A 15,244-nucleotide genomic window follows, 5' to 3' on the forward strand; every position below is an offset into this window, starting at 1 on the left:
TATTTCAGCTCTTTTTTGGGATCTGAAACTTTTATCTTCTTCCCATCAGCAGATAGAAGTGTTAGCATCTCCTCAATATCGAAAACTTTCACTTCAGAAAAGTTAGAAAGACCATCCGAAGACAGTTGGAAGATAGTGTTGAAGGATTCTTCATCAGTAATCAGCAACTTGCTGCTAACAGTCGTTGTGAGTTTCCCATCAGCGGATATGAAGTTGCTGTCATAAAACTCTTGAATCTCCTTTGAATAGATTTCCTGAGTTGATGCGTCATGCCTCGAGCTCGGGCCTGCGCCAGCGTGACTGCACAATGGTCCCCTATAACAATTACTTCGTATTTGTCCTTATTTTACAAAAATGATTAATCCAAGTAGCTATAGAAGTCCATTGTAAGCCCATTATAAACTCATTTTAAATATTTAATTTTTAAGTTGTGGGACAAGGGTATCACAATCACCCCTTCTTCAGAACGCGACGTCCTCATGGCGGCATGACCCCTCGATCCACCAGCGCCGAGAATCTAGAGGTGGCTCCTACAGTTTCAAGAGATGGCTCTCGACATGTAGCACTTTGCCTTGTAGGTTCAAGAGGTGGCTCCCATGCACGTAGCACTTTGCCCCGCATTGTAAGGCCTGAAATTTTATCATTATAACCCGAGATTAACTAATTGACGACTTGACGTGATTATGAGAGGGAAAAGCCGAGGAAGATGTGGGGAAGACATATAATTATGTGTGAGGACAGAAGGCCTCATGCATATGCGCGAGCAGCCATTGCCGAGGCAGAAGACCTCGCGCATATGCGCGAGAAGAGGCGCGCATATGCACGAGCAGATGAATGTACAAGCGCTGAGACAGTAGGTCTCGCGCATATGCGCGAGCATTGGACGCGCATATGCGCGAGCTGGTAAAATTGAATGTGCCGAGACAGTAGGCCTCGCGCATATGCCCGAGGATGGGACGTGCATATGCGCGAGAAGTGCTGGACATGAATTTAGAAGAGGACACATGTCTTGCCAAATAAAATGATAAACTTCTCCATTCATGCCAGAAGTGAATTGCAGCAAGAACCGAGATTCCATAGCCAAGTCTCAAGCTTCTTCCTTAAATTTTAGAATTGTGATTTGGCAAGATCCGTCTGTCCGATTTTCAATCCGAGTTTAGTTACGTGTTCCTCTCGTCAAAGTCTTCAAAAAGATGTAAGTTTTCTTATGTTCTTGCATAGTTCGAAAGGTTGATGTTGGAGGAATCATGATATGATTGATATTATGTGTTCTTGAGATTATGGTAATTGTATAATCAAAACCGGATCGAAGAACGTACACCGTATGCAATTGTTATTGTTTTGATATATTTGAACTCTTTGAATGAAGGTGCTTGTTCTATTGAATTATAGAAAAGCATAGAACAGAAGATAGATATCGTAAAAGAGTATTTGGCAGAGGTGCCAAGTTACTGGACGTTTGGTTTATATAGATGCGCTTAGGAGTAGATCGACCCCTATTGTAGATACTTGATATAGTGTACCGAAGTTCAGGAATAAGAACGAACCACCTTCTAGAAGGGGAGAGTAGGTGGGAGACTTGTTACGTTCTTATTCAATAAGGTTCCCTAGACTAGATAAGAGTCGAGTCAAAGATTAAGAGTTAAAGAGTTTGATGTCCAGTCTTTTATCTATTTATGTTTATCAGATTATGATACATGCTATTTGATAATTGATTATGCTTTTGTATATGCTTATATGAATTGCATGTATACGTTGTTTATACTGGGAATATATTTCTCACCGGAGTTATCCGGCTGTTGTTGTGTTTGTACGTGTGCATGACAACAGGTGGGACAAGATCAAGGTCGAGAAGCGGATAAAGATCGAGATTAGAGTGGTGATTCAGACTTAGATATAGATCTAGTGGTTCAACACTTGACATGTAGTTAATAAACACTAGTTTGTATGATTTCCTTTTGAACAAGTTTTGTATTGGATCATGTTGTAGATATTGGACTTGATCGTGTACAGTAAATAAATGTAGCATAACTTGTTGTAAGATTTTATACACTTGTTATGAGGGATTCGCCTTTTAAAAAGAAAAAAATTCGACATAGTTTATTTATGATCCATTTAATCCCAAGAATGATTAAGAAATGAATTAGCGTCCGGGTCCCCACCACATGTGGTATCAGAGCTGTAGGTCCCTTAGACTGAAGTAGAAACGAGTGAGCGTGGTACATCGAGTTTTCTTTCTTGCTTCTGTGATACTAGCATGAGATTTATTGTAATTTTGATTTACATACTTTATATGCTAGTATGACAGAATGTTTTCCTGCTTTAGAAAGTACATGTTTACTTGATTATTTGATTTGATTGGAAATGTGTATATTTGAGAATGAATCAGAACCGATTCTTGATCAGAGGTATGATGATCAGAAGAGGACTGAGACAGATTTGTTAGATTTGATTACTAACCATTTCGATAATCAGATATGCCTCCTCGAAGAGTCCTAGAACAGGATAGTACCTCCAATAATCTGATGGATGTTACAGCAACACCCATGGAAACACTGTTAAAGAGATTTCAGTCATTCAAACCGCCGACTTTGAAAGACACTGAGAATTCTATCGACTGTGAGAGCTGACTTGATGATAATGAGATGTTGTTTGATTCACTTGACTATACAGATGAGCTAGAGTCAGACTGATTGGGCACCAGTTATATGATGTTGCGAAGAGTTGGTGGCTCACAACCAAGAGAGCCTTGGAGCACCGAGGTACGGTTATTACTTGGAAGATTTTTAAAACTGAATTCTATCAACGATTCTTCCCAGCATCGTACAGAAAGGACAAGGGTACAGAGTTTGCCAACCTGAAACAGGGTAATTTAAATATTGAAGATATGTGGCTAAATTATCTACCTTGCAACGTTTGGCTCCTCATGTTGCTGATAATGATGAAGTTGTGGCTGATCAGTTCATAAATGGACTGAATTCTGATATTTATTACACTGGTAAATACGGGGCGACCAAATAATTTTGATGATGCCTTGAATAGAGCAAATGGAGCTGAAGCAGGCTTTATTAAGCAGAGAGGAACTTCATATGCTCAAACACAGAGACATCAAAAACCTTCCACCCAGTTCCGCCAACCCCCTCCCAGATTTGATAGTGACGGTAGCAGCAGTGGCAAGAAGGATACTCTGAAAGCCCAAGGGAAACATTTTAAGAAGTCTGGAAGTAGTTCATCTAGCTTCAGTGGCTCACGACAGACCGGTTCTGGCCAGAGTCATACAGGGGTCTATTGTATAACATGTGGAGGAAGACATCCAACAGAGCAATGCCAAGGAGTTCTTGGTAGTTGCAACATCTGTCGACAGCCAGGACACTTTTCCAAAGTCTGTCCACGGTGAGGTTCTCAACGATCTCAGGGATCAAAATCATCTGGATCAGTGGCTCAGGCTGATAGACGATTATCTGCTGTTCACTCTTTCCAACCATCACCTACCCAGTCACAGCCGAGGCCAGGAGGAAGCAAGACTGTTAGACAACCTCCGAGACAGCAGGCCAGAGTGTTTGCCTTGACGAAGGAACAGGCATAGGAAGCACCTGATGATGTGGTTGCAGGTAACTGTTCTCTTTGTGGTTATCCTGCTTATGTGTTGATAGATACGGGTGCATCTCATATTTTTATCTCTGAGCGATTTGCATTAATGCATGCTTTGCCTGTTGAGTATTTATCTACGGTGGTATCTGTCTCTTCAACCTTGGGAAGAGGTCTTATATTAGTGAATTCTGTTAGACATTGTATGCTACAGTATGACGGTAATGAGATAGAGTTAGATTGTATTGTACTCGGTTTGTCTGATTTTGACTGCATTATTGGTATTGATATGCTGACCAAGTACAGAGCTACCGTAGATTGTTTTCAGAAAATTGTAAGATTCAGACCTGAGATGGCTGATACATGGAAATTTTACGGTAAGGGTTCCAGAGCTAGATGTACTGAAGGGCTCGACTTCATTGGCAGATTTACCAGTGGTTTGTGAGTTTGCTGACGTCTTCCCAGATGAGATTCCGGGTTTGCCTCCAGTCCGAGAAATAGACTTCAACATTGAACTGATACCAGGTACAGTACCTATTTCTAAAGTTCCACACAGAATGGCACCAATTGAACTGAAAAAATTGAAAGATCAGCTAGAAGATTTACTAGCCAAGGGTTACATCAGACCGAGTGTTTCTCTTTGGGGTGCTCCAGTACTTTTTGTCAGGAAGAAAGACGATTCAATGAGACTCTGCATTGATTATCGGCAATTGAACAAGGCTACGGTAAAGAATAAATACCCTTTGCCTCGTATTGATGACCTATTTGATCAGTTGCAGGGTTCTTCTATTTATTCGAAGATCGATCTGAGATCTGGATATCATCAGTTGAGAGTCAGAGATTCTGATATAACGAAAACAGCTTTCAGAACCAGGTATGGCCACTATGAGTTTATAGTCATGCTGTTTGGTTTAACGAATGCTCCAGCTGTATTTATGGGATTGATGAATCGTATATTTCAGAAATATCTTGATGACTTTGTGATTATCTTTATTGACGATATTCTGATTTATTTAAAGAATCTGATTGATCATGCTGAGCATCTGAGAATTGTCGTGAAAACTCTTAGAGCTGAGAAACTATATGCAAAGCAATCGAAATGTGAGTTTTGGCTAAAACAAGTGGTATTTTTGGGGCACATTATATCTGAAAATGGTATTTCTGTTGATCCTAGAACAGTTGAGGCTGTGATCAATTGGCCTAGACCGACATCAGTGCCAGAGATACGCAGTTTTATGGGTTTAGCGGGCTATTATCGTCGATGCATCAAAGATTTCTCTAGTATTGCTAAGCCGATTACACAGCTAACCCAGAAGAATACTCATTTTGTTTGGTCAGAAGCATGTGAATCCGGTTTCCTAGAATTGAAAAAGAGATTAACCAGTGCTCCAGTGTTGACTATTCTATCAGGTACTGGTGTTTTTGTTGTCTATTGTGATGCTTCTCACAGGGGACTAGGTTGTGTTCTGATGCAGGGAGGACATGTCATTGCTTATGCCTCGAGACAACTGAAACCACATGAGACTCGCTACCCGATTCATGATCTTGAATTGGCTGCCATCGTATTTGCTTTGAAGATCTGGCGACACTATCTAAATGGTAAGAAGTTTGAAATTTATTCTGATCACAAGAGTTTGAAATATTTATTTTCATAGTCAGAACTGAATATGAGACAACGAAAATGGCTTGATTTGCTGAAAGATTTTGATTGTGAAATCAAATATTACCCAGGGAAATCAAATGCAGCAGCTGATGCACTAAGTTGAAAGGTATGTTTCATATCCTTATCGACAATTGGTGTCTCGAATTTGATTGAAGATTGTTGTCTTTCTGGATTAGTATTTGAGACAGATTGTAAACCACTGAGACTTTGTACCATGCAAGTCGAACATGAGCTGATTGTACGAATTAAAGAAGCACAGAAAGTTGATAAAAATATTCAGAATTTGATTGCGATGGTTAGATCAGGGCATCAATCTGAATATCAGATTCGTGACAATGTGTTATATGTGAATAATCGTCTTGTTGTGCTAGATGTTTCAGAATTGAGACAACAGATTTTGACAGAAGCACACGGTAGTCGTTTTAGTATTCATCCTGGTGGCAGAAAGATGTACAATGATTTGAAGAAACAGTTTTGGTGGAAACAGATGAAATCAGATATTGCAGATTTTGTATTCAAATGCTTGAATTGCCAACAGGTGAAAGTAGAAAGAAAGAAACCAGGAGGTCTATTGCATAACTTAGCTATTCAAGAATGGAAATGGGATCACATTTCCATGGATTTTGTTACAAAGCTACCATGATCCTCCCGAGGTTGTGATGCGATTTGGGTCTTTATTGAAAGATTAACCAAATCAGCGTGTTTCATTCCATACCGAATGACGTACAGACATGACCAGATGGCAGAGATTTATGTCAGTGAAGTGGTTAGATTGCATGATGTGCCAAAGTCCATTGTATCAGATTGTCATCCTTGATTTGCTTCGCATTTTTGGCATAGTTTGCGACAAGATCTAGGTCGAAATTACACCTGAGTACTGCATATCATCCTCAGATGGATGGACAATCATAACGGACGATCTAGAAATTAGAGGATATGCTTAGAGCTGTTGTGCTAGACTTTGGCACTAGTTAGCAAGATTCTTTACCATTTTGTGAATTTTCCTACAACAATAGCTATCAGACAAGTATAGAGATGGCTCCGTTTGAAGTGTTGTATGGCAAGAAGTGCAGATCCCCTCTCTATTGGAATGATATCTTTGAGGTACCTGAACTTGGGCTTGATATGATTCGAGATATGATTGAGAAAGTAAAGCTGATTCAGCAGAGAATGAAGACAACTCAGGATAGACAAACTAAATATGCAAATATTCGACGTCGACCTTTAGAATTTGAGCAAGGAGACAAAGTATTTCTGAAGATTTCTCCGTTCAGAGGAGTTGTCAGATTCGGCAAGCGAGGAAAGTTGTCTCCACGTTATATCGGTCCGTATGAGATTCTTGAGAAGATTTGTAATCGTGCATATCAACTCGCCCTTCCTCCGTCTCTATCTGGAATACATGACGTCTTTCATATGTCTATGCTACAGAAATATCTTATTGATGCTTGTCATGTCCTTCAGCCTGATGAGGCCGAACTCGATTAAACGCTGAGTTATTTTGAGAAACCACTTCAGATTCTCGATCGTACGTAAAAGCAGCTTAGAACGAAGACTATTTCGCTTGTGAAAGTTCAGTGGAGTCGACATGGCATCGAAGAAGCTACTTGGGAGACTCAATCAGATAAGAGAGAGAAATTTCTAGAGTTGTTTAACTGATGTGAGTTTCTTAATTAGCTTCTATTATTTATTATTATTTTTATGTGATTTGATTGCCTGTGATTTTGGGGACGAAAACGTGTCTTAGAGGGAGAGAATTGTAAGGCATGAAATTTTATCATTATAACACGAGATTAACTAAATGACGACTAGACGTGATTACGAGAGGAAAAAGCCGAGGAAGATGCGGGGAAGACATATAATTATGTGTGAGGACAGAAGGCCACGCGCATATGCGTGGAGATGAGGCGCATATGCGCGAGCAGCCATTGCCGAGGCAGAAGAACTCGCGCATATGCGCGAGAAGAGGCAGATGAATGTACAAGCGTTGAGACAGTAGGTCTCGCACATATGCACGAGCATTGGACGCGCTTATGCGCAAGCTGGTAAAATTGAATTTGCCGAGACAGTAGGTCTCACGCATATGCGCGAGCATGGGACGCGCATATGCGCGAGAAGTGCTGGACATGAATTTAGAAGAGGACACATATCTTGCCATGAAAATAAAATGATAAACTTCTCCATTCATGTCAGAAGTGAATTGCAGCAAGAACCGACACTACAAGAAAAAAGGCCTACGACAACGGTTTTTCCCCGTTGTTGTAGGCCTTTCAAAACCGTTGTTAGAAGCCCTGTGGTTAAAGGGTGTGCTCAAAGACAACGGTGAAAAACCGTTTTCGTAGACGTCTAAAGATGACGGTGACAAACCGTTGTCGTAGGTATATAAAACCGTTGTTAAAGGTCCTGTGGTTAAAGAATACGCTAAAAGACAACGGTTTTGGAGTGTTGTGGTAGTTACAATTTGCGACGGTTTTTAAACAACCGTCGCAAATTAATTTGCGACTGAAATCATTGTTAACCGTCGCTAAAATTAGCGACGGTCGTAATAAAAATAGTCGCTAAAGAGCGACGGTTTTATACTGTTGGATCTCGGTTTTCTATGTGCCCAAACGCAGCGGAAGTTTAAAATTTTATTTTATTTTGACATTCAAAATATGTTTATATTTGGGCACTCGTATGGTTTTATCATAAACATTCATAGGGCGTTGGAATTTCATACCTTAGGTGAATTAATCACATGGCTCCAACTATTCTGGGTTTAGCGGAGATAGCTCTTTACGAAATCCCTACGAACTTTCTTCAAAAGCTTGTTTCCTTCTAATCAGGTCCACGACTAGATGACTTATTCCTCTTCCAATTTGCACTAGAAAATTGGAAGAGATTTTGCGTAGGAGAAAATATTTGAGAGACGGCTCAAACTATTTACTTCAAGGTGGTCGAAATTCTTTTGAGAGGAGAGGAGAGGTTTTTAGAAAAATTATGAATGAATTATTATCAACCCTAAGCCTAATACACATATATATAAGCTTAGGGCCCATTAATAAATTAATTACTTAATGGGCTTAATCAATTAATTATTCTAGTCCAACTAGTTTAATTAATTAATTAATCTTTTAAAGTTCAATTAAAAACCTTAATAATTTGGATGTTGGTCTTGTACTCTTACAAGCCCATAATACATACACCCATTACATTTAATTTAAATCATATATAAATTCAACATTTGAATTTATTAAATTAAATCCATTATAAATTCAACATTTGAATTTATTATAAATTCAACTCCTTGAATTTTATTACCTCCAAAATTTAATATTCAATAAACTCAATTTTTGAGTTTAATAAATTAAATTCTCAAGTTTTATAAATTCAACACTTTGAATTTATTCTCTCCATATTTCATAAATTCAACTTCTCGAATTTATTATCTCATAAATTCAACTCCTTGAATTTATTTTCTCAAAATTTAATTATCATAAATTCAACTCCTTGAATTTACTATATCATAATATAAATTCAACATCTTGAATTTATTCTCTCAAAATTTAATTATCATAAATTCAACTCCTTGAATTTACTATAATATATAAATTCAACTACTTGAATTTATTCTCTCAACGGGAATAAATGATCCAGTACTTGTGTGACCCTCAATGGTTCAGGGATACAGCTAGCCGTGGGTTCACAACTCTTTGTGATTCAGAATAACACTTATTCTTATTCGGGCTTACCCTAGTTAGCCCCATTCTTTTCATCAACACCTTGATCAAGAATGTCAGAACTCATTTCTGATTGCACCCATCGGATCATGGTAAGAGCGTCTAGTAGCATCGCCCCATGATCCCCTAGGTATCGCTGATAGTGCCTACAAGAACCAGTCGATTATGATTAACGTACAGTACGGTCCCTTCATCTCATATATCCCGATCGAATCTGCAACCATTGGTTCATCGAGGGTTGCATATTAATTCGATAACTATGTGATAACTATAATAGTGGCATCGCGTGTACTATTGGAGAACTCTTTCTCTAACGTACATCTCATACTCTGGCCAGAGATTCCATGCACTATTATTACATCAGATCACATAGGATATCCACACCCGTAGGTGAGCGGTGAATCCCCGACTACAATGCACTGGCTCCTATATGTGTCGCAACTATACCCAACCTCGCCACCTGATGACTCTCCTGGAGCCGGTAAACGAGTCAAAGCACAGCCCTAGCATATAGAGCCTCAGTGTTGTCCCGGGTCGTAAGGACTAATGGTGTACAATCATAACCACGGACTTATCCTCTCGATGAATGATAACCACTTGGAAAGTCCGAGGGAGGGTTGTTCAGTATAATCATCATATGACTACCTATCTGTATGTTTGGACATCTCTATGCCCTTACCAAGAAACGCAGTACACAACATCACAGATGCTAGTCTCGAGCTCGAGCGACCTTTATCCCTGTTTTAGGCGGCTGAATCGACTAGGAACGAATTTAGAATATGCAGTGTTTACAAATGAGTTTCAACATCGAATTACGATTCATTTGTATTCAAGCATAATCAAGGACTTTGTCTATGCTGATTGCATGGGTATACAGATAAAATATCACGAAACCATTAAAAGTTAAATTATATTAAAATAAAAATTGCTTATTTTACTTGAGTCAATAAATTCCCTAGCCAACCGATGGCTTACAGGGCATCTACTCTAACATATACATCGTCGCTAAATTTAGCGACGGTATTTTTTAACTTTCATCGCTAATATTAGCGACGGTTTTTTATGATTTCCGTTGCTAATTTTTTAAGTAAAATAAAAAAAATTTTCACTTTTAATATTTTAATAAATCTACAAAAAAAACTAACAATACTAATTATATTCTTGATTTACTGTCGAAAATACGATTTTAAAATTTATTAAACTTTAAAGAGAAAAACGAAATTAAAATTGTGTAAAGAGAAAAATTTTAAGTGTTGTGAAGTGGTATGGTAGAAAATGGACTGAGGGTGGGGGTATTTATAGACAGTTTGCGACGGTTTTGACTTAAACCGTCGCAATTAGCGACGGTTATTTTTTTAACTGTCGCCGATTTAAAATTAGCGACGCTTTTACAAGAACTGTCGCTTTATTTAGCAACGGTTATAATAAACCGTCGCTACATATAGCGACGATTAAATATAAACCGTCGCTAATTATAGATCGGCGACGGTTTACCGAAATGGTCTCTAAATTTAGCGACGTTTGTATGAAAACCGTCGCTAAATTTAGCGATTGTTCTCGTAAATTCGTCGCTATATCTACATCGGCGACAGTTTTACTTTAAACCGTCGCTAAGTTTAGCGACATGTATACTTAAACCGTCGCAATAGTTAAAATAGCGACGGTATAGTATAACCGTCGCGAAATGTAGCGACGGATTTTACTTAAACCGTCGCAAAATCTAATATTGACAACAAAATTTGTAGAAAAACCAGTTGAAAGACAACGGTTTTTTAAAAACCGTTGTCGTAGCTTAAAGAAAAACGCTAATAGACAACAGTTTAAAAACCGTTGTCGTAGAAAAAAAAAAACGCTCATAGACAACGGTTTTTAAAAACCGTTGTCGTAGCCCAAAAAAAACGCTCATAGACAACGGTTATTAAAAACCGTTGTCGTAGATATATCAAAGACATCGGTTTTAAAGAAACTGTTGTCTTTGAGCGGATTGTTTTAGGCTGCGCCAACGGTTTTTGTTAAAACTGTTGTCTTTGATGTGTTGTTAAATACGATTTTTCTTGTAGTGCGAGATTCCATAGCCAAGTCTCAAGCTTCTTCCTTAAATTTTAGAATTGTGATTTTGCAAGATCCGTTCGTCCGATTTTCAATCCGAGTTTAGTTTCGTGTTCCTCTCGTCAAAGGCTTCAAAAAGATGTAAGTTTTCTTATGTTCTTCCATAGTTCGAAAGTTTGATGTTGGAGGAATCATGATATGATTGATATTATATGTTCTTGATATTATGGTAATTGTATAATCGAAATCGGATCGAAGAACGGACACCGTATGCAATTGTTATTGATTTTCCAGTTTATATTGAATGAAGTTGTGCAGATTTTGGAGTTGTGGCTTATATTTGTTGATGATTATGAGTTGTTGAGATCGGTCTCTTGTTATTTGAGTTGTCGGGATATTTCGAGATTGCGTCGTTATGCCGTCAGAATTTAATAAGATTGAGTATTGAGCAAATCATGTCTTGTTTGAGTTGTATATGATATTGTACTTCTCGAATGTCATTCCAGATTGGTATTGCAAACTTGAAGTCGAGAATTGAACTTTAGAATCGGTAGAAGAACGAGCCAAAGCAAAACCCCGATAAAAGAAAGGTATAAATCAATGCTAAAACGAGATTGATAACTCGAGTAAGATAGAACTTGAGTTTCCCAAAATCACATACTTACTTGTTATTGTTTTGATATATTTGAACTCTTTGAAAGAAGGTGCTTGTTCTATTGAATTATATAAAAGCATAGAACAGAAGATAGATATCGTAAAAGAGTCTTTGGCAGATGTGCCCAGTCACTGGACGTTTGGTTTATATCGATGCGCTTAGGAGTAGATCGAATCCTATTGTAGATACTCGATATAGTGTACCGAAGTTCAGGAATAAGAACGTACCACCATCTAGAAGGGGAGAGTAGGTGGGAGACTTGTTACGTTCTTATTCAACCGGGATCCCTAGACTAGATAAGACTCGAGTCAAAAATTAAGAGTTAAAGAGTTTGATGTTCAGTCTTGTATCGATTTATGTTCATCAGATTATGATACATGCTATTTGATAATTGATTATGCTTTTGTATATGCTTATATGAAATGCATGTATACGTTGTTTATACTGGGAATATATTTCTCACCGGAGTTATTGTTAAAGTAGGTGCCCGTCGAGCCAAGTGTTGGCCGAGGGTTCATGTTTAAACTCTATGTATGAACAGTCTTTATTTTAATAATATTTGAAATTATTATTTTGGCACTTCTTTATCTGTATATCTATGCTAGTTGCATAGATAAAGCCCTTGAATATACAAATAGTAGAAAGAATATGAGATGCTCATATGATGAGTATCATGAAACTCATATTAGTAATACTGTATATTCTAAACGGTTCTTAGTCGATTCAGCCGCCACTAAGAAGGATATAGGCCGCTCGAGTTCGAGACTAGTATCTGCGATGTGAGTACCATGTTTCATTGGTAGGGGACATTGTGATGTCCGAGCATGCAGATAGGTGCTCCTTGTAGAGTGCACTGAACAACCCTCCATAAAGGACTTTCCAAGTGGTTCTCACTTATCGAGTGGAAAAGTCCTAGTTTATGGTTGTACACCATTAGTCCTTATGACCCGGGACAACATTGAGACTCTATGTGCTAGAATTACACTTTGACTTGTTTACCGACTCTCATGGGGTCATCAGGTGGCAAGGTTGGGTGTTCTGTCGAAACATATAGGAGTCGATGCATTGTAGTCGGGGATTCATCGCTTACCTTCGGGTATGGATATCCTATGTGTTCTCATGTATGTGTAGTTTGAAATCTCTGATCAGAGTATGGTGGTAATTAAGAAAGGGGTTTCTTAGATTACACCATCGATACAACTACGACATGACACATAGTATCGATTCATTGACAACTCTCGATAAACCAATGGTTGTCGAATCGGTCGGGATATATGAGTTGAAGGGACCGTACTGTACGCTAACCATAATTGAATGGTTCTTGCAGGCACTATCATTTGATACCTAGGGAATCATGTAAGCGATGCTGCTAGGCGTTTAACATGATTGGTTGGGTACTATCAGACTTGAGTTCTGACATTCTTGTTATCAAGGAGTTGATAAGTAAGAATAGAGCAATTAAGGTATGCTCATATAAGGACATGTTTAGTCCGAATCACATGGAGATGTGAACCAACGGCTAGTTGTATCAATGAACCATTGAGGGCCACACAAGTGCTAGATTTCTAGATCCCGTTGAGAAGTTAAAATAGTTCAATGTGTTTAACGGCTTATAAATGAGTTTATAAGCGTAAAGAAAAATAGAAGTAAGACTTCTATGAGAAAAATGTAAATTTTAATTTATGAATGTGTTCCTAAATTAAAAGTAGGTCAAGTGAATAATGTATTTGAAAATTGTGATTTTCATTAACATTATTATGGACTAAATTAAATTAATTCAAGTGTTGAATTAATTAAACACTAGTGGGCCTAGTAGAGTCCAAATAATTAAATTAATTCAAGTGTTGAATTAATTAAATAACATTGGGCCTTGTAGAGCCCAGTTGGAAATAATTATTTAACTAGTGGGCTTTAGTAAAATCAAGTAAAGTCTAATTGGACTCAAATATGTTTGAGACAATTAAATTAAAAGTCCATGGGCCCTTTGTAAATGTTACAAGCCCACTAGGTTTTGCATGCTTGGGAGATGAAGGGGTGTGGATTACTTTTGATTAAAATATTGCATGGCATGCAAGACTACTTTTCACTTTTCCCACAACCTAGACAACACACTTCACTATCCCATTACACCTACCTTGGCCGAAATTTCACTCACACATTCCCTCAAAATTTTTCTCTCATTTTTGTTCTTCAATTGTTGGAGAAACATCCTCATATTTTTCTAGTGCAAAATATGAGGGGATCTACCTAGTTGGTGGTGGGCTTGATTTTGGAGGTAGGAGGAAGCTTGTAGATTTTTCTTGCCATACAAGAGCTAAAGTGTTTACACTTTAGTAGGAGCCATCATCAACCTCAAGAGGTTGATAGGTAAAACTTCTAAACACCCTATGAATGTTATAGGTTGTGTTTTTGTATATGTTGCACACTAGTACTTGGTGTTCGAATTTTTCAAGATTTTCATAAAATTTTCGGTTTTCATGTTTAGAAAACATTCTTGAGCTTCCGTTGTGATTTCGAACACCTAAAAACTATCCATTTCAAGTGATATCAGAGCTAAGGGTACTAGTTTTTGTGTAGCATATACATGATATTATGTTGAAATCGATTTCTAACCGCATGAGGTGAGTTTTTGCAACAAAAATCAAAGCCATCTTTGGGATAATTTTGGGCAGTAAGTTGCTGCCCATTTCGGGCTGCCCGAATCCCCTCATTGAAAAATAAAAATAAAAAAAAAAAATTTTTGTTTGCCGGAATCCGGCGACAGAGCTCCGGCGATGACGACTAGGGTTTTCAAAATGTGTTTTGAAATATCAAAGTGTCATGGGCCTTGATTGTTGGGCCATTGGATGGCTAACATGTTTGTGAATTTTAAATGGGCCAAAATGTTTTTGGTGAAAAATAAGTTTTTGGGCCCTTAAGTTTAAAATTACAAAAGTTGCAAACATTTTCTCATAAAATAAATAATTGAAATTGGAATTTAATTAATTATAGTAAATTGTGATTTACAAGAAATTCGGTTATAAATAAATTAATTGGAAAGTAGACAAATGTGTTTGTATACTTTGTTAATTTAGTTTATAATCGTGGCGGTTAGTGAGTGGATCAAAATATATAATATTGGATCAATTAATTATTGTGATAATGAATTGATGGTGTATGACATGTGATATTATGCATGAAGGATGATCAAAAGCCCAAGCCCAATTTGCAAGGTGTATGCTAGGATATTTTGTGTTGAATGATTGTAATAATTATCAAATTTAAAGTGGGCTTGGTTTATGGCCCGTTCCCACCCATAAGATGTATCCCTATTTGCGATGGTTATTTATTTGTAAATATTATTATTGTGGATGATCAAAATTGGAAGATGGTGGGCATGATGATTATGAAGATCGAAGACATGTAAATATTGGAAGCTAATGTAATAGTTGCATTTGCATCACATGCATTTCTCTAAGATTGGACCTAGGCCCGTGTTTAGCTCACACGGGCCATTAGTGTTGGGGCGATTGATCATCCTTGTTTGTTTACTGTTTATAATATATGCATGATATGTTATAAATAATGAGTATG

Source organism: Primulina huaijiensis, chromosome 8, assembly GCF_012295235.1.
Source record: "Primulina huaijiensis isolate GDHJ02 chromosome 8, ASM1229523v2, whole genome shotgun sequence".
Lineage (NCBI taxonomy): Eukaryota > Viridiplantae > Streptophyta > Magnoliopsida > Lamiales > Gesneriaceae > Primulina > Primulina huaijiensis.